This window comes from Lutra lutra, chromosome 14, assembly GCF_902655055.1.
Source record: "Lutra lutra chromosome 14, mLutLut1.2, whole genome shotgun sequence".
In the NCBI taxonomy this organism is placed as follows: domain Eukaryota; kingdom Metazoa; phylum Chordata; class Mammalia; order Carnivora; family Mustelidae; genus Lutra; species Lutra lutra.
Genome location: NC_062291.1, coordinates 52,640,759 through 52,660,673, shown reverse-complemented (window position 1 = coordinate 52,660,673; position 19,915 = coordinate 52,640,759). Strand labels below are relative to the sequence as shown.

At 41.1% G+C, this 19,915-nt stretch overlaps 1 long non-coding RNA gene across 1 annotated transcript; it reads left to right on the top strand.

Annotated features, from left to right (window-relative positions):
- The first annotated feature begins 909 nt into the window (after positions 1 to 909).
- Positions 910 to 17,243, top strand: LOC125085254 (uncharacterized). The gene is made up of 3 exons (XR_007122831.1): positions 910 to 971; positions 11,493 to 11,580; positions 17,173 to 17,243. It is a non-coding gene; the product is annotated as an uncharacterized LOC125085254 (long non-coding RNA).
- Positions 17,244 to 19,915: the final 2,672 nt, after the last annotated feature.

Here is a 19,915-nt window from a genome sequence, read left to right as displayed (position 1 = left end):
AAGCACACAGGTTTTGGCCTGGTTCATATTTTCTGTTGTAAGTATTATTTCTAATTCATTAATTTCTTTTCTTCATTATCTTACATTTTCTTACTTTATTTTAATTTGCTATGTTTTTAGACTTTCTTGAGACAGATGTTTATTTCACTGAGTTTTAGTCTTATTTGCTAAGACATTTTAAAATTATACATTTGTCTCTAGTTGTTTTGTGAGTTTTGACATGCCATTTTTTAATGAAGTATAGTTGACTCATAATGGTACATTAATTTCAGATGTTCAACATAAAAATTAGACAAGTTTGTACATTATGCGATGCCCACCAGAAGTATAACTACCATCTGTCACCATACAACCCTGTCCTGTTGACTATATTCCCTATGCTGTACCTTTCATCCCTCTGACTTATTCATTCCATAACTGGAAGCCTATACCTCCTGCTCCCCTTCATCCATTTTGCCCATCCCCCTACACACCTCTCCTGGTAACCACCAGTTTGTTTTCTGTATTTATGGGTCTGGTTCTGCTTTGTCTGTTTTATTTTTTAGATTCCACGTGTAAGTGGTATCATACAGTATTTGTCTGTATCTCTCTGGTTTATTTCACTTAGCGTAATACCCTCTAGGTCCATCCACGATGTCGCAAGTGGCAAGATCTCATTTTTTTTTAATGGCTGAATAATATTCCATTTTATGTATATATCACATCTTTATCTATTCATCTATTGATGGGCACTTAGATTGCTTCCATAGCTTGGAATTCTAAGGGGAGCCTTTTTCCCATCTCCTTCCACAACCAAGATCGAGAGAGTCATGTATTCTTATTGTCTCCCTCAAGGGTGAAAATCTTTGGTAGGGGAAGGAGTATCAGCTTCAGTTAGTCTCTGACTGACTTCTCCCCTTGTTTTCACAGATTTGTTTCCGGTCTCCCTTAGGTCTGTTAATTCCCAGGTTCCAAACCTCCTAGGGTTAATGGTAAGCTAATGCCTGCCTTTTAACTCTTACATACTTCTTTCCCCACTGACTCAGCCGTGAATTAAAAAGGGTTTAAAAAGATTTCATGCAGCATTTTAAGTGTTAGGGCTGTTCCTAGAGCAGTTTCTGTACAAGTCGAGTCAACCATTGCTGACATGGATGTCTCCTTCTCGTCAACTATAATTTTAAGTGTTAGGGCTGTTCCTAGAGCAGTTTCTGTACAAGTCGAGTCAACCATTGCTGACATGGATGTCTCCTTCTCGTCAACTATAATTTGTGTTCTAAAATGACTTGATTAATTATTATATTATAGTTACATTCGTTACCCTTCCCTATCTGCCTTTGCCAAGGTGTACATGAGTCCAATACATTTTGACTAAAAGGAGGGGAAATTCAGCCATGATCTGGAAGTTTAGTACGTTGTACACATCAAACATTTCTTTCTTTCTTTCTTTCTTTTCAGAATTTTTAAAAAAGATTTCATTTATTTATTTGACAGAGAGAGATCACAAGTAGGCAGAGAGAGAGAGAGAGGAGGAAGCACGCTCCCTGCTGAGCAGAGAGCCCGATGTGGGGCTCAATCCCAGGACCCTGAGATCATGACCTGAGCCGAAGGCAGAGGCTTAACCCACTGAGCCACCCAGGCGCCCCCACATCAAACATTTAGGTAATTATTAGATTCTTCCGTCACTAAGATGTGCAGTGTTTTTGAGACACGGCAACAGTCTGCATGTCCTGACTTATGACTATTGTTTGAGATAGAAGAATTATTCATTCATTTTGGTCTTGGTTCATCTTGTCATCTTACTGCTGCTCTATGTTTTGTTTAAAAATACCAACCACATTTTAAAAATAGGAGGCATTATTTTAGGACTAGAGGTTAGTATAAGAGGACAGCTGAGCTATGGTGGCATATAATTCTGATTATAATCAATTCCTTTCTTAGCATATTCTCTTGAGGATGGGATAACATAGCAGAGGACATTAGTATGACCAGTTACACTGATATGTTGCTGAACTTTTTATTTTGGAGCATTAGGAAAAACCTGGAAACCGAAGACTAATCTGGGGTTGTTAGGGAGTTCACTAATGATGATTTCGGTTATGATTTATTAATCCCATTTTACCCACATGGAATTTCAGAGCATTAAATCAGATAATTTACCAACATATTGAGAAGTGCCATAAACTAGGAGAAAAATAGAAGTGAACACATCAGTTCTTACGAATAAACCAAGCTTCTTCCTAGAATTTTCTTCAGGCAGTTTCTAAATAATGAGACGTGCCAAGTTTATAGAACAGGGTCCCACTGCTTTTATTGTTCCACTTGTTCTACAAGTTGGAATGAAATTAACACTTGTTCATTAATGTCCATCTGAGGTCAACAAAGCACAATGAGCACTGGAACAAATTATTGTTCTAAGCTCTCATTGGCGTCCACCAATATCCTTCTAGTATGAAAATGACACACAAGAGTAATTCACCTTAAGAGAGTGGTTAGGGGGGTTAAGTGGGTTAAGCCTCTGCTTCCGGCTCAGGTCATGATCTCAGGGTCCTGGGATTGAGCCCCGCATCGGGCTCTCTGCTCAGCAGGAAGCCTGCTTCCCCCTCTTTCTCTATCTGCCTCTCTGCCTGCTTGTGATCTCTCTCCCCCTCTGTCAAATAATTAAATAAAATAAAAAAAAAAAGAGAGAGAGAGTGGTTAGGGTTTGGGGATTGACCTCAGCAATGAAGACAGATTTAGTCTAAACTACTCGTACCTGCCAGGTGAGTAGCCCAACACCTCATCTGAAGACAATAATAAGAGTAATAATAAGCCAGCTGACGTTGCTGTAGTGTTTTATAACTTACAAAGAGATTGTCCAAGGTGGCACGGTATCCCAAACAAGTTCCTTTAATCCTTCATCAGGGATAACCCTACCGCACATCCAGAAGCTGAAGGGATTCGAGAACTTTCGGACAGCGCAGGATGCTGTGGCAGTGCAGATCCGATGGCCGGCTCAGCTCCTGCCTGCAAGTTCCCTCTCCCTCCGTCTGCTGTAAATGCCTGCCTGGAACTGTGCCCGAGTGTGGTATTTCCCCGCTACAGTCCTGGTCCCATTAAGGTGTTACCTTCAAATGCCAAATACCACAAAAGTGTAAGTGGCCAGGAAGAGGTTTAAATCCCTTCTTTAGAAAACTGAAGCAGAGGCTCCTTCTCAAAGGTGCTTTCCCTAAGGCCATACAGTTAACGGTGACCGCTGGGCTGGAACCCAGGGATCTTGGCTTGTGGTTTCTGAGGCATCCTGGGCTGTGAGTCCGTGACCAGTTAGCGAGGTCACTCTCAGTTCCCCGTGTGTGGAATTTTGCGTGCGTACCCCATGTAGGTGCCTGGGCCCTGCCCTCAGTCTTCCGAGCAGGTCTCTGCAGACTTGGGAATCACCACGCTTTCTCATCCCCTGGGGCTTCATGATGCAGGAAGGAGATGAAGGGCTAAGCTCATCAGAGCACAGCCATTCCCTTTCTCAGGGAACTCATGAGTCTGTGGGGTAACCTGAGGTCTGCCAGTTAGGCTTGTATAAGAGGGGAATGTTGGAGAGGGCTAGGGATGTACTTCTTATAGAAATGTTAGTTATCTGTAAAAGGAACAGAATGAGGCTCTTGAAATGGACCCTCTACTTAGAAACAGTAACCGCCACAAGTAGATCTGAGAGGAATCCCAGACAAAGGTCTGGGTGTGGGGTGATGGCGCACTGAGGTCTCAGTCAGTTCTCCCTCCCCCACAGGTTACTGCTCTCCTGCATGGCTCCTTAGACTTCTGCTCAGGGTCAGTCCCAGTTAGTCATATTGTGGGGAACTGTCGTTGGTCCCTTTCTAAGCCTCTGTGGTTGGGGCTATTTGTAGCTTGGCCCTGGATTTCCTAGTACCTTTTCCACAAAGGCCGTCACAGAAGGAACTGGTAGTTTATAACTTAGTACAGCCTTTATTACCACAGAATTTCCCAGTACTGTTAAAAAATGGTTCCTCTTTCTTCTAACTAAAGGATCTTTTTTTTTTTTTTTCTTAAGGAGACTGGATTGTGTTCTAACTATATAAAACCTTCAAATTAAGTAGAAAACTTTCTTAAAAGCATTGTTTACAGACTAGAGAGAGCCCTTTGGGGACAGAAGTTTTATACTACTTGTCTCATCCCCTTGGGATCGATGCCAAGCATGTGACTTAGTGAGCATTTGTGAAGTGTAGTTGTCCTTGCCCGGGTGATCCTTTGGTTCCTAACACTGAGGACTGGATGAATTTACACTGAGGGGACTTTGATGAAAATCTGACCTAACCTTTATAATATTTTATAAGTGAGGAAAGGAAGGCCAAGCATGAGATGGCAGAATAAAAGTGGATTGGGTGCCTCTGAATAGAGGGGGGATCCAGGTGGGAAGAGGAGGGGGTAGGTTACCTTTCAAGGTGTTTGTGATTCTCTGATGAGCCAATCTCCCAGGCTTGCTTCTCTGGGGTCCGTAGGCCCACAAGACACTAGTTCTGAGATTCTTGGGTTTTAAATCCAGGTGATCTTCTATCGCTTTTCTGAGCCCCTTAATTTGATCTCCTGTCTGTTTCACAAACAAGTGATATAGAGAAGGGGAGGGTCCCTGATTTAGAAGGGCAGCAATCCTCCGCACGTTCATGACTTACTTTTTCTTTTAAAGAGAGGAGGTTGAGGTTTTAGCTAATAGTGGTATCGTTTCTCCTTGACAGAGAAAGGAGCCTCATTTCAATTTATCTTGGGTCTCAGTGATAGCGTGTATGTGTGTGTGTGTATGTGTGTGTGTGTACATATATAAAATAGATGTTTGTATATATAATAGATGTGTGTGTGTGTGTGTATATATATATATATATATAGGTGTGTGTGTGTGTGTGTGTGTGTGTGTGTGTATATATATGTGTATGGTAGATGGTTGTTGTATATATGTGTGTACTAAAAGTGTCTGTCTGTCCCTAGAGTTGTGGTTGTTGCCTAATTTTATGGCATTAGTGTCTCCTGGCATCTCAGCTGAGGATTCCCTGCTCTAGATTTCAATCTGATCCCCCCCTCATGACTCTTCAGGCAAGAACAATGGTGGGTATAGGTAGATTGGACACCAGGGCTGACTTAGATGGGGATCCCTTATTAAGTATGCTCAAAAGGATAATTTTGACACTCCATCCTTCATTACAACATTTCATCTCTTTATTAAAAGAACAGGGCAAACTAAGTCTGTGATATCCTTTAACACCTTTTTCTGTTTCTCTTCACTTTCCTTCTTATTTCAAATTAGTTCTGGTCTTAGAGTCAAGACTATTCCCAGCGACTGGGCACTAAGAGCTGACTTATCTGTGTGGGGTCAAGGCATTTCCGAGCTGCTCCTCTCTATTTCCTAATCACACTACCTCAACTCCCCCAGTTTATTTGTTCCCGCCTGGCCTTCTGGTCTCCTCCACTCCACCCTCCACTCCTTAAAAGCAAGACCCTCCCAGACTGTTCTACATAAAATAACAATCCCTTACCTCCCCTTCTTCAGCACTTGATTCTCCTTTCCTGCTCATAAATTTGGTGTCACCACTCTCTTTCTTAGTTTAATTATTGTCTAGCTGGCTCCACTGGAAACTGAAATCTGTAAGGATAGGAATTTCCATACGTATTATTTACCACAGCATCCGTAGTCCCTAGAAGACTACCTGATGCACAGTCATTGCTGAAAAAATGTTTGTTAAATGAACGAAATGTGGGGGGAGGTGAAATACTTAAAGTACTCCAGAAGCAAAGGAAAAAGAAACACATAGATACAAGCTTAGCATCTCCTCTTCTGCTGCTGGCTTTTTAGCCCTTCCAGATCCCATCTTCTAAGACGTGGGACCAGAGTCTGTGTTAGACAAATAGGTTAAGGACAAAAAGGCAGGGGGCATGTTATAAGGTCTCTTGTAACCAGGAAACATAGGGTTATGGCTGGGGATGATAAATAGCCCCGGAACTGTGACTCTCCAGATTTTTTTCTCAGCTTCTACAGTACTTCTTGGCTTCATTCTTCTAGTGTCCTCACATAGCAGAGGACATGGCTTCTGGGAGCTCTCCAATAGTATCTTTAGGGGCACCTGATTGGTTTAGTCAGTAGAACATGGGCCTCTTGATGTTGGGGTGGTGAGTTCAAGCCCCATGTTGGACATAGAGCTTAAAATTAATTAATTAATTAGTTAATTAATTAAAAAATAGTACCTTTATAGCTCTCAATCAAGGGGGAAAGAAAACATATTTTTCTCACTGTTTACATATAAAATTCTAGAAAGCAACTCCATTTAGTCTAACTTGACCAACTCTTCCAACTAGGGTCTAGAACCAGTCCAAGCTCCTCTGCTTGCAACACAACAGGCCAGTAAGTCGAGAGGCAAGATGTTGGGGTAGGAAAGTGACTTTGTGTGGAAAGCCAGCACACCAAGGAGATTGGAGACTATTTTCCCCCAAAACCATTTCCCCTCAGCATGAAACTAAAGCTTCTTCAATGTCAGCAAAAAGGAGAAGTGGGAGAGGATTGAGTCAATAGGTGACTGACGTCTGTCGACGTCCGAGGAAGGTCACGTGACTTCCTTGGTCAGCTGATCTTTGGGTACAGGGATCTGGTCATGTTGTTCCTGTAAAATCTTAGACATAACATAGTCGTATCTGTATGTATTTCCTTCTCTCCCCAAGAGAGGAAGGTTTAGGGCAAAACAGCAGCTTTTACAAATCTTGGCTGTAAGCAAAATTCCTTCAGTGATTAACATGCCTACGTGGAGGTGGAGGGCCCATCAGAAGCTTCTAAGCTGTAGGTCCCAGCACCAAGGGAAACAGAAGCAATGTGAAGTCAGACATGTTAAGTTTCTCCCCATCACAGACCTAAGCTCCAGGAAAACAGGAACATTTTCACTTTTGCTCACTGCTGAATTTCAAGATCTTAGATTAGTGCATAGTGCAAAGAAGGTGCTCAATAATTATTGAAGGGATGAATGACTTACTGTGACAGGAGCAAGATGCTAACTGGCAGCTTTACTGTAAACAGATGAAATGAGGCAGCTGTTGTTACTCCCGCCCCCCACCCCCACCAAAAACATTGAATAGATCAAGAGAGGGAAGGGTGCTGGACTGTTAGAACATTAGGGGACCACCTTGGAGTCTCAAAGTCTTTATAGTTATTTTTTCAATCAGAAGTAGTAATTTTCTATTTCAATCTTAAGAGTCTTTTTCTGGGAAAGCTTTGATTGAAGGGGTTAAGGAATAAGGTTGAAAGGAACCATGGTCATCTTCTAGGTACTAGCAGGGTGGGACAAAATGCCATTTTTCTGGTTACAAAATTTTTGCAGAAATAAAAGGATTAAATGTGTGAAGGGACTAAAGGATGGATACATAGGCCCACTTTAATTATTTTAGAAGTTGGTTAACGATATCACACTTGATTTTTAAAAATTTAAAAGTAGAAAAGAGTATTTATAGTACATTTTCATAGATTAAAAGAAGGGAATGTCCTTCATGGGCAACTTGCAACATTTATTAAAAATCTCTACAATTGTTTGTATTTTTTGATCAGTGAAACTAGTTTTTCTAAAAAAAAATCTCCTAAGGAAATAATAAGAAATGTACAAAAAATTTATGTGAAGTCACAGTTATAGTTACTTATAGTAGAAAAAAAAACCCACAACAGCTAAAAAAAAAACAAGAATTAGCTAATCTTGGTATATTCATCTACAGAATAAGACAAAAGTGTTTTAGAACACCAATAACATAGAAAATTATTCCCGGTATACTGTTAATTGAAAAAAGCATGACTGGAGATCATGATGTGGAGCATGATTCCAATTTTATTAAAAAAAAAAATCCTATCATTTGAACAGTATGGTCCTCTGGACATAAAGGATTAAATTATCCCTGGTGGATTTTATTTTCTTCTTTGTGCTTTCAGTGAATTTTGAATTTGTATAATGAAGACATATTTCTTTAGAAACAACATTAAACATAAAAAGACCTTAACATTTTTTTTGTTTGTTTGTAATTTTCCCAATATTCTTTGTATATAGGGCTTAAATAGCTAAGCAATCTTATGAAGTTCTCCTAGTTATATCTGACGTGTTGAAATTTACACTGAGGCCTTTGGAAATGCATGTGTCCTGTGGATCTTTTCTTTTTTCTGGCTGGAGGGATTTGGTCCTGCAGCTTTTGTTTCTACCATAAGTGCACGCGTTTCCACTTTTCAAATGATCTGCACTGAAATTCCCTGTAAGAAAAAAGTGTCTAGGAGTTATTGCAGAGAATCCACAGTAAACATTTCTGGATGTGAACCTTTAAATGTAATAGACATGTGGATTTGCTTTCCCTTGTATAATCTACCACCAATGGATGCTAGCAAGCCCTGTGAACTGCTCAAGGGCGGGATCAGTGCATAGAATTAGAACAATGTGGGAGGAATGGAAAAGGTGATTTCAAGAGGACTAATTAAAGGAATAGCAGAATGGTGTGAGGCAGGTGGGAAATCGGGAACATTTCTTGTTCTCAAGCAAACAGGTTTGGGGGGAAAAAGAAAATAAATAGAAGCTGAAACAAATAATCCACTGTATTACTGAAGAAGGTTTATTCCTAAATTTATCTTAAGTGTGCTGGAGTGATTCCACAGGTCCAAGATGGTTTACTCTTTAATTCAAGCCACAGAGAACACTTGATATCTACTGACCTGTGTGTGTGTGTGTGTGTGTGTGTGTTTACTGTTTTGTTCTTAAAGAAAGTACAACTTTTATTTTAGATTGTTTTGTTGATGTTAATGGTTCTGCATTTGTGTAACAAAAAGTTGACAGAAAAATATGTTGTTTACCTTGAGAGGAACAAAGCGGTCAGGAAATAATTATAGGGAAGGATTAGTCACTCAAAAAGGAACATAGATTTAAATAAGTAAGAGATGCAACAAAAATCTTTAGGGTTTTAATCATCTTAGTTTTGCAAGAATTTACCATAGTTTCAGCAAGAAAGTTCAAACTTAAGACAGATTTGTTTAAAATAAGTTTCCTGTGGATAACTATCTTAAAGAAACAATGATATGGGAAGACTACTTTGGTCAGAATAGTTGAGAAGTTGGAAAACTTTGTAGTTCTAGTAATAGCAATGGTTATATGATACTTTGTCATATATTCACTGGTTGTAATAGGATAAAAATATTAAAATGGTGGTTATGAACACTTGCAGTAGCATATAAGTATTTGCACCCTAATGTTAGTTAAAATGTATATGTAGATACAGATAGGTAGCATATTAAAAAAATTAATGGAAAGAAACACTCCAGTACATGCTTCCATGCCATTATTTTCATTTTCATATACATGCTAATAATATCACTTAGGATAGGGGTGTTTTAGTCTTCATTTTCCAAAATTTCTGTACTGTTATTATATGAAAAATAAATTTTAGGGGCCCATGGGTGGCTCAGTGACTGGGCATCTGCCTTCGGCTCAGGTCATGATCCTAGGGTCCAGGGATTGAGCCCTGCATTGGGCTTCCTGCTCAGTGGCAAGCCTCCTTCTCCCTCTCTCACTCCCCATGCTTCTCTTGCTCTCTTTCTCTCTCTCTCTCTGTCAAATAAATGAATAAAATCTTTTTTAAAAAATGAATAAATTAAAAAAAATTCATTCATGTTCAGAGCACCTGGGTAGCTCAGTCAGTTGAGTGTCCGACTCTTGATCTCAGCTCAGGTCATGATCTCTGAGTCATGGGATTAAACCCTGTGTCAGGCTCCACGCTGGGTATGGGGCCTACTTGGGATTCTCTCTCCCTCTCCCTGTGCCCCTCCATCCCCCACCACCCAAAAAAATCCACTCATGCTCATCCCAAGATTAAAAGAAAAAAAACCTGCACAAACTACTCTGAGTCAGCTCTCTCCAAGAATCCTTCTAAGGGTAAGCTGACCTCATGTTAATTTTGTTATTTTATAAAACATGACATAAAGTATAAAGTTCATTATATTTTTGCATTGGTGTGGAATATATTGTTCCCCAGGAGTCTACATATCTTTCAAGGCACAGACAATTCTTCTATTTAGGATTAGAGGAGGTAATGCATTTGGAAATTATTTTTTAAAAAATACTCTTGAAATAGAAGCTAATATTATCATCTACATCTCTATTATCCATGGCATAGGGTTGTGAATACAATAGATACATGCTCATAAATGCATATCAAATAGATCAGTGAACTCATAAGGACCAGTGGCACCTGAGTCAAAAGATGGTCTTCCATGACTGCTTAAAGACTGCATAGCCGTAAGTGAAAATCACATTTAAAGTTGTCTGTAGGGGGATACAGGTATATCCCCACATCCAAATTTATATCTGGTTTAAATTGAATTCAAAGGAATATCAAAGGAAACTTGTATTGAAACACAAAGACTCAAAAGGCAGTCTAAGGGCGCCAAGGAAGGCTGGAGGGGTAGATCTGCTCACCTAGGTTGGGAGATCGGAGGGAAAGGGTAGTGGGCTCAGATGAGCTTCAGTTCTGTAATTACTTTTTTTTTTAAAGGTTTTATTTATTTATATGACAGAGAGAGAGAGAGATAGTGAGAGAAGGAACACAAGCATCAGAAGAGGGAGAGGGAGAAGCAGGCTTCCCGCTGAGCAGGGAGCCCGATGTGGGGCTCAAACCCAGGACCCTGGGGTCATGACCTCAGCCGAAGGCAGACGCTTAACCATCTGAGCCACCCAGGCACCCCTCTGTAATTATTTTTATTTAGCAGTACCTGGAAGAGCAAAGTCCTCCGCAGGCCAGACCCCTGAGGAAATTGCGGCCAGGTACACCTTCGGGGGCTGTCCCTGTTCACCAGCAAAGGCTGCAACCAAGAGTCCTCAGTCTGCTAAGAGTAGGATTGGGGTAACTACTTGGATAAGTCAAGTCTTAATTTTTGTTCATTTGTTTAGGATAGAGAATCTTCTCGCCTTGATAGGATTTACTGGACTATTTGAAAACTGTGTCAGCTGGGTAAGGCTGAGACACCAGCTGGCCTATCTGAAAAACATAGTTTAATTAGTGAATAAAAGCATACTTCACCTTAAGGGGTTACAAAAAGTCAAATATTTGTTGCAGAAATGACCCTTTGTCAATAGATATGAGGCCACATTTCCCCTTAGTTTTTTTTTTTTTTTTTTAATTTCAATATTGTTTTGAGAGGGAGAGGGCCTGTGAGTGGGAAAAGGGGCAGGGCAGTGGGAGAGAGAGAATCTCAAGCAGACTCCCCACTGAGCTCTGCAGCTGACTGGGGGAGAGGGGCTCAATCTCAGGACCCTGAGATCATGACCTGAGCTGAAATCAAGAGTTAGATGCTCAACCCACTGAGCCACCCAGGCGCCCCGCATTTCCCCCTTAGTAACCAAATTCACTACCTGTAGAAATTCCAGAATACTTACGTATTCTCTGGGATTCCCCGGGAAACACTTGTAGTACAGAAATCGGTCAGAGTTGTTGCCACTTCAGACACCTAACTGCTGCTCTCTGTCCTCTGCCAGGTCATTTCCTGCTGACTCCTCTGAATCCCGCTGTTTCCATGGATCTTGTCCGTCTGTAGCTGGATGCCTCTTGACTATTCTTCTCCAGGTGGGCACAGTCACGTCCCTTAATCCCCCCATAATTGCCTGTTAGATGGTCTGAAGCTTTATGAAGGTCTGGGGGTTTCGAAAGGAAGTAACAGCAAAGAGAATGCAAAAAGAATTTTAGTTATGGGAGCCTTCAAAGCCCCTCCATGAGCTCATCGACAAGGTGTGTCTCTTTCCCCAACTCCCCTTCCAGTGAAGCCCCCACCTTGCTGCTTAACCAACCCTGGGGCCGTGCTCTCAAGCACACCTTTTTTTACTCCCAAAACCTAAAGCACCCCAAAATCCATGTTTCCCCATCTCCTTCAAGGAGAATAGGAATATTCATTCCCTAAAAGAGAAGAGGCCACAGGGATGAGGTTTTTGTGGTGTCTCTCTTGATCAGATGGGGCCCCCAAGGTGGGGGCGACCCACCCAGTTGGGTGCAAGCCAGCGAGTGGCAGGGTCAGTGAAAGGACTCACCCAAGGCAGAGCAAAGGAGATACAAATTTATTGACTACACTGCAAGGGAGCAGTGGGCAGGACAGCAAACGAGAGACTGTCTGTGAGGTGGTGAGGGGCCATAGTTACAAGCAGAGTGAAGGAATATGGGGAATGTGTGGAATTTTCCCTTTTTGGTAATCTGAGGAACTGTGCCTGGTTGTAATCGGTTAGGGCCTGTGGCTATTTCAAGGTGAGTCGCTTCATGAGCCTGTTTGCGTTTAGCTCTCTGGTCGCTGTGGGCCCTTTAACCTTGATCAAGTTTCCATGGCTCCGGACTGTTGCCTTAAAAGCAGCCTTCAATTTTCTTTGAAGGCTCTAGAATACATCAGAACTCTGAAGTTTAACAGCATACATTTTCCTAATTCAGGGTGTTTCACTGTTTATGACACCAATTGTGTCATAAAGCGCCCAGGCCCAGGACGGACTGTGCCAATCTCACCCTGTTCTTGTTTACGATCTCTGTGGCCTGGGAGGGTGAGGGGACATCAGGACCCCACACAGCCTTCTCTCTGAGGCTGGCTCTTCCATCCCATCTCTGTGCCACATGTGCTCATGTATATGAATGGGACGTTAAAATGCCACACTTAGGAAGAAACATTTCTCTGTTGGCTGTATAAACTGTAGAAACCTAGATCTCTTTTTTTAAAAATCTACCCCATTTACATTTCTAAATAGAACCTTTGGCTTCAGATGGAACAGAGTGCATGTGGGTTTGCATTCTAGTTGTTCCCTGGCGGCTATGGGTGAATATCGCCTATCCCTAGGACCCTCTCAAGTGTTTTTTCACAGAACAGGAGCATTTACCCCTCAAAGCAAACCCAAGCCACCATCCTTGAAGAGAGAATCTGCCTGCAACTTTTCTAGCTTGAAAATAAAACATATTAAAGAAAAGCTAGGGAGAAAGACTAGCCCTACCAGATATTGAAATGCATAATAAAGTTAGAGTAATTAAATCAGCTTATAATCAAGGTAGAAGTAGCAAATCAATAAAACAGATTAGAGTCTAGAAATAACCTGCATATGTTTTGAATTTGACATGTAGGTTAGTATTTGGAATTAAAACACCAAAATTCGATTATGTAATAAATTGTATTTGGGAACAATATATAGTTGGTTCTTTACCTCATGTCTTACACCAAAATAAATTCCAAACGATTAAAACATTTACACTGAAAGAATTAAGTAATAATAGTGTTGGAAGAAAATACTAGTAATTTAAAAAAGAATTTGGAGTGGAGTAGCACTTGGGGTCTGACATAAAACCCAGATGTTATGTTATGTTTTAAAAAATTTGGAAACTTCAGTATTATAATCATACTGTAAACCAAGTATGAACAATTCAAAGGATGAAGTAGGAAAAAAATGTGAATATATATGATAAAGACATAGTAATTTCATATACATATGGATATATTCTTACAGATCAAGAAGAGTAAATGAACAATCCAAAAGAAAATGACCGAAGGATATGAATAAGAAATTCATGAAGGAAATGTGTTTCTGGGTATGTATCTGTGTTTGTTTAAATAGGGCATTATAAATGCACACTGAGGATTTATAATGAGTGGGTATATTCCCAATTTTCTTCATAATTAAAGAAATGAAAATTTAGTTAGACAATAAAATACAACTTCCAGCTACTGGTGAATACTGCGTGTTGTTGGCAAGGATGTGGAAAAGCCAACATTCGACTTTCCATTATTATTGTTGAGAGAGCAATATGATTTCATCTGTCTAAATTTACAACGTGCATACTTTTTAAGCCAAGGATTCCACTTCTAAGATATGCTTGCTCAGGTTCACAAAGATATATGTACAAATAATTTAACTGCAGCATGGTTTGTAATAACAAGCAACTGGAAGTTACCTAATGACCACTAAAGAGAGGACTCATTAAATTATGGTCTGCCCAAACAATATTCAGTTCTTATGAAGAATGAATTAGAGCTGAGTAGATTTGCTGAGTATATGGACATGGAAAAATGTCCAAATATATTAAGTTAAAAAAGCAAGTGATGAAACAGTACGCTCTGTGTGATTCCCTGTGAATATTTTTAAAAGTATTATATACAGATTCAATTGCATATGCATAAATCACTTCTTGAAGGATATAAGATAAACGGTGCAGTGTGGTTACTTGTGGCCAGGGCACATGGTGGGGGGGTGCGGAAGAGGAATTTTACTTTTCACAGCATACTACTCTGCATGAAGGAAGATTTTATTCTGACTATGTAATATTTTTACAATAGATATCAAATGTAATCTTTGGGAACAATCTTGGCTAGGGCAGCAAATTATATGTGGGAGACGTAGGTGTTTGTGTTTGCCTTGGAGGCTGAGGAAGCCAGATGGGGTAAGGAGCACACGTGATCATTTCGGAAAGGACTTCTTTACCCCTTGCGGTCCTAAGGAATGCAGTGTCACTGAGCACCTTTGGTCTGCCCTGCGGGGAAATGGGAAAGTCGCCAAGGAAAGTTATTCCCATCTTTCCTCCTCCCTCCCTTTCCCTCACTGCAGCTCTGCCCTGCTGTATGGAGCAGAGGGTATGGAGCAGAGGGTGCCCCCGGCACAGCTCTCCTTCTCTGGGCTCCATGGGGACCACCCTGGGTTTGGCACCAGCCTGACACTCTACTCCACGTCACACCCCCGCCTCTTAAAAAAGGAGATGGTACAAGAGAGTAGCCATTGTAACTGAGGAGACTCAGCCAGACTTCCTCTACTAGGCTCCAGCATTAAGGTTCTGGAACAGAAAGAAGTATCCCATGTCTAATTACTATAAATGTGCTTGTGCATTAGAAAACATTAGAGTCGCTTAATGGCAGCAGCTTGCGCGCTGCTCAGGGCGTATTAGGAAAAGCGCAAAGTCTTTGATGTAGCCTGCACTTGTTATCACTGTGGAAAGAACTCTGGAGTTTGATGACTCTTGAGTGTTTTTGTCGTTCCTCTTTCCCCTTTCTTCTCTGGGAAACCAGACATCATCCTTACAGCTCAGTTTTTGTAACTGTCTGAGGAGATGGCTGCTGCATATTCTCTCAACTTTATTTCCTTTTCTTCTGTACCCAAAGCAGCATTTAGACTCCAGTCAATGGTGTGGAAGTGACAGGATTCTCAGGACAGGATGGGAGGCCAAGGACCCAGAGAATTGCATTATCAATAGGTCACTGCCCTCTAGGAAAAGCTGGATAGATGTTCAGTTTGACTTCGCCGGAGAGGAGGGCACTGTGCGCTCACTGGACACACAGGGTAGCTGCCTCTTGCCCGCACATTTTCTCAGTCCAGGATATGTCCTTGAGAATCCACTTCCCCATCGTTGCAGTAATGTGTTTGAGGTGCAGAGCTCCCAGTGGGTGGGAAAATGCTGGGGTGGATAAACTAGATGCTGTGTGTGTTAGGAGGTGGGCATGTGTGTGGGCTTCGGAGAGGGAAAACTGAGACAGAGTATATTAGTTCTCCTTTGGGCTCTGGTTCAGGAGGCTTCCTGCTGCAGATGGCTTGTTGGGAAAGAGTAGATTCTTAGTCCCTCTCCATGTGATGCTGGGATACATCTGCATGGTCACATGGTAGAGTGGGCGTGTGCATGCGTGCGTGCATGTACGTGTGTGTGTGAGAGAGAGAGAGAGGAACAGATGGGGAAAGAAAGGGATAAAACTAGAGATACTCTGAGAAAGATAGAGGTCTAGGCTATATGGGAATAAATTCAGACAGATGAATTGGTTTTTGCCATATATTTGTCATGTCATTTGTGGTAAGAGCTTATATTTCTTGTGAACTCTATGAATTAAGGTCTAAGCTAACTTCTCATAAAGTTGTGTATATTTGTTTCTGGAATCAAAGAGTGTTCTCCAAACCATCTTACTGGTAATTGTACTATTCTTGGTGACAGCAGTGTTAGAGCCAAGGAATTCACAACATCTGCCTCCCACCTATCCAGCCCCATCTCCCATCCTCCCTGGAATTTTCTCTGGGAAAGCACACCCAAATGGAGCTCATGGAGAGTAAATGGCCAAAACCACATGTTTGGCAGTTGGTTTCAGGCTTGAAGTCTCAGTCCATAGAACTCCAGTAAAGTCAACAGGACTGTATGAGCCCAGTGTTTCAGTTCCCTCCCAGCTAGTCACACCCAGTCCACCAGCTGCCAGCTTCGCAGGAACAGAAGGACAGGGAGAGACAGAAGGAGAGACTATGGGAAAAATGCAGTTATTTCCATCCCGGTGCCTGAGATGGCCTCAAAGCTGCATTTGGGGGCATGGGCTCAGGCTTGGCTGTTGGCAGAGAAGAGGAAGTAGAGCAGCTCAGGAACCAAGCCTGGGGTCCACTTCCCACTCCAGCTGCATGCCTGAGAGCAAGAAAGGAAAGCCACTTCTAAGTGCATTCCACTCCCAAGTGAGCGTTCCCCTTACAGTGACCCTGCTTCATTGTGTAAATGGCCCCCTCTGTGTCCTGGAGTCTGACAACCAGACCAGTTCAGAGAGTCACCCCTGCCTCCAGTGGCATTTGCCATGGGAAGGGGAAGAGACCAAGAAGCCTGTGTGTAGATAAGGTAAAGGGAGTAGAAGAAGCAGCTTCTAGAATTTGAAGCTTCTGGAAAAACTTAGAAATCACCTAGTCCTATCCACATGGTTTTGAGTTGAGGGAATTTATTTAAATGGAGTGAATTCTGCCAGCAGGACCAGGATTAGAGACAGTGTCTTTAGCCTGGACATTTTCAGTTATCCTAAACCACTTTGTGTAAGTGAGAGACACTGAGGTAAGTGCAAATCTCGGGAGACAGAGCTCAATTTGGAAACCGGGTGCTGCTCAGGTCCACCTCCGCCCGCCACCCTGGGGACCCACCATAAAAACAAATATCCCACCAACTGACAGACTCTCCCATGGTTTAATAATCATGACATTTGCTTTTATGGTACAAATTTATTTATATATGTAATATACATACATACATACATATATATATATATACACATACATATATATATATATATATATATATATATATATATTTTTTTTTTTTTTTTTTTTTTTTTTTTTTTCCTGAGCACATCACCTAGTCCTGGACATTGTAGAGAAGAACTGTTAATAAATGAGAGCTAATGATGGGTATTTTTCTTTTTAGTTTGGGCTTCCAGGTCATGCCCATTGAAATATGTAAGAAACCAACTACTGCATGAACTGTGGTGGTTTTAAAAGCTTACAACCACCTTTTCACAAACTGCTGTCCTCATTTAGCAGGCCCATGGAGATGGAGAAGGTAGGATCTTCCCTACCTAATGACTGTTCTTCAGAATAATTTCATAAAAATAGACCTAGTGCAGCCCAATTATTTCTACTCTTGTCTGAAAAGCAAGTGAAGGGTCTGAAACTTGCCTTCAGGAACCAGTCCCGGGGGTGGAATTAGCATTGCTGTGATTCTCTTTATATTTCTGATTATGAAGCCTATTTATGAAAATACCCAGAGAAGGTTTTGGAGGAAAAGCCATGAGCTAGGAGATGATGGTGAGTGAGCAAGGAAAACTTGCTCTGTGTAAACAGTTGAGCTGCCATTAGACCCACGATACAAGCACACCAAAACCATTATAAGTGGAGACTCCAAAATTTCAGAGTTCTGTTAAAACCTGTTGATTTCTGGTTCAAGCAAGATCAAGATCTAGCTTATTCTTCATTTGAACGAGAAGTTGGGGTGCATCTTTATCTCAGTGGTATAGAGGGGCAATGAAGTTGTCCTTCTATATATATATAATAGTATCTGTTGCTGTAAACTGGTCAAAAATTGTATCCCACACCCCTACTCTTTCCAATTATGAAGGTCAAGACTCTATCCTCTGCTTAAGTCAGCAGTGGGGCACGTGAAATGCTAGCATGAGAAATCTTAGATTTCAAATCTTCATCTGGGAGTTTAAGTTCTGAACTCACCACTTCTTGGATAAAGGACCTTGGACAGGTTATCCCTTTTCTGCTAAGATTTCCCCTTTGGAAAAAAGGGATCTGCTTTACCAGGTCAAAGAATATGTGTGATGATTATATGAGAGAAAGTGGGCATAAAAGTGCTAGTGTAGAGGTTGGTACCTGTTAAGCCCAGTAAATGCTGGTATCCTGGCTTCTGGTACATGGTATGAATTTTAAAATATTTGCCTCATTTCCCTTCCTTTCCTCCTTGCATCCAATAATCTACCTCTTAGGATGACATTGCTAATGTGTGTAATAATCATTTTAAGCCAATTAAATGTTTTTATCTGCAACACATCTTTTATATTTTATGACTTATTTCACCAAATAAGCACAAGTATTTTCTGTGACTAAGGAAGATTCCTTTAGTACAGGAAGGAAAATGCCTGAGTGGAACAGGGAGTCCAGGAGGCTCTTGAATGTGTTGAGATTAGAATAACACAAGCGATTGGAATCTTCAAGATATGGAAAAGTCAAGAGTTCTTTTCATTAAAGTTATTTGGAAAGGCAGTCTGAGAATAACAAAAATGAGGATCCTTGGCCCAGAAACAAGCTAAGTATTTCTAGAAACTGCATACATTCTTTCATATAGTGAAATGTATTCTCTTCATGAGCAGAGCACAACTGACTTTCCAACGCCATGGTGATGAGCCCTACTCTTGCCAGGGTTCATGTGGCACATTGCTAGAAGATATCAGAATTCTTCTCTGAGAGGGTCACTGACCTATGGGGGACACAAAAGAAAAACTTTAAAAGAAAAACTGGTGATCATCAAATCTGAGTGCTTTTAGCGATAAAAATATTACATGAAAATGAACCTCAGAATGAAGGAATATTCAGCACGTTTCCATTACACCCTTTCCAACCATCTCTTCAGCATTTCCTTATACCCAGGCATCCTGCTAGTACCTCTTATATGTTGGTGCATATAATTCTTAAAACAAGAAGATTTGAGTGCATTATTACTTCGATTTCAAACACAAGGGAACAGAGGTTAAGAGATATTCAGAATGCAGCTTATTAATGGTGGAGCTCAGATATGAATGTACATCTGACCCCAAGGATCAAATTCTTAACCATTGTACTGCATGACTTTGTAAATAACTTTGAGGTACATGCTTTGGGTGGATGGACCTCTTTCCCTTCAACCGTGATCGAATGCTGGTATTACAGTCAACAAGTCCTGGGGCAGCTACAATAGTCTTCGAAGTATAAGTTTGAGCCAACGTTTCCCTTTTCTGTTATGTTTTCAGATTGCAAATCCTGCAGAAGGAATACCAGAATAATTTGCATAAAGGTGCTATGGGTTTCCCTCAAACCAGAATGGAACCAGACTCAGAGAACTCTGTTGTTCCAAGTCATTCACTGACCAACTTTCACTCTGTGTGTTCGGTGCCTGCTCTATGCTGGGCTTCTAGGCACTAGCAACACGTTAAGTGTGCAAGGTAAATAAGGCCCCAGCTCTCCTTATATTCTGGGTTAGTTCTAGACCCTGAAAGCTCTAAAATCATCCCAGCTCTCCAAAGAGAAATGGCTTTCATTAGTTCGAAACTCTGCAGTGGAGATGGTCCAATGACTTGATTGCTTTTGTAGATTACAGTGAAATTTCCTCTGTGTTCCTTGGGTCTATGGGAATACTGAAAGTTGAAACTGGAATGTTTCTATCAACAAAACCATACTGATTGGATGTTGTGGAATAAAATGGGCTCGGCATCCCTCATCCTTTGGGTATGCTGCTCTGTTTGTATTATTTGTGACTTTGGTTGGTGCTTTTGGTATTCACTGGATTCTTAAGTCATTATAACTATAAGCACAAATGGGGGCCTTAACTATTGTTTACTCCCGCTCTGAAAAGTCAGACAAATGTGTCCAAAGGTTCTCTGCTAGACAAACATTATGATAATTATTATAAG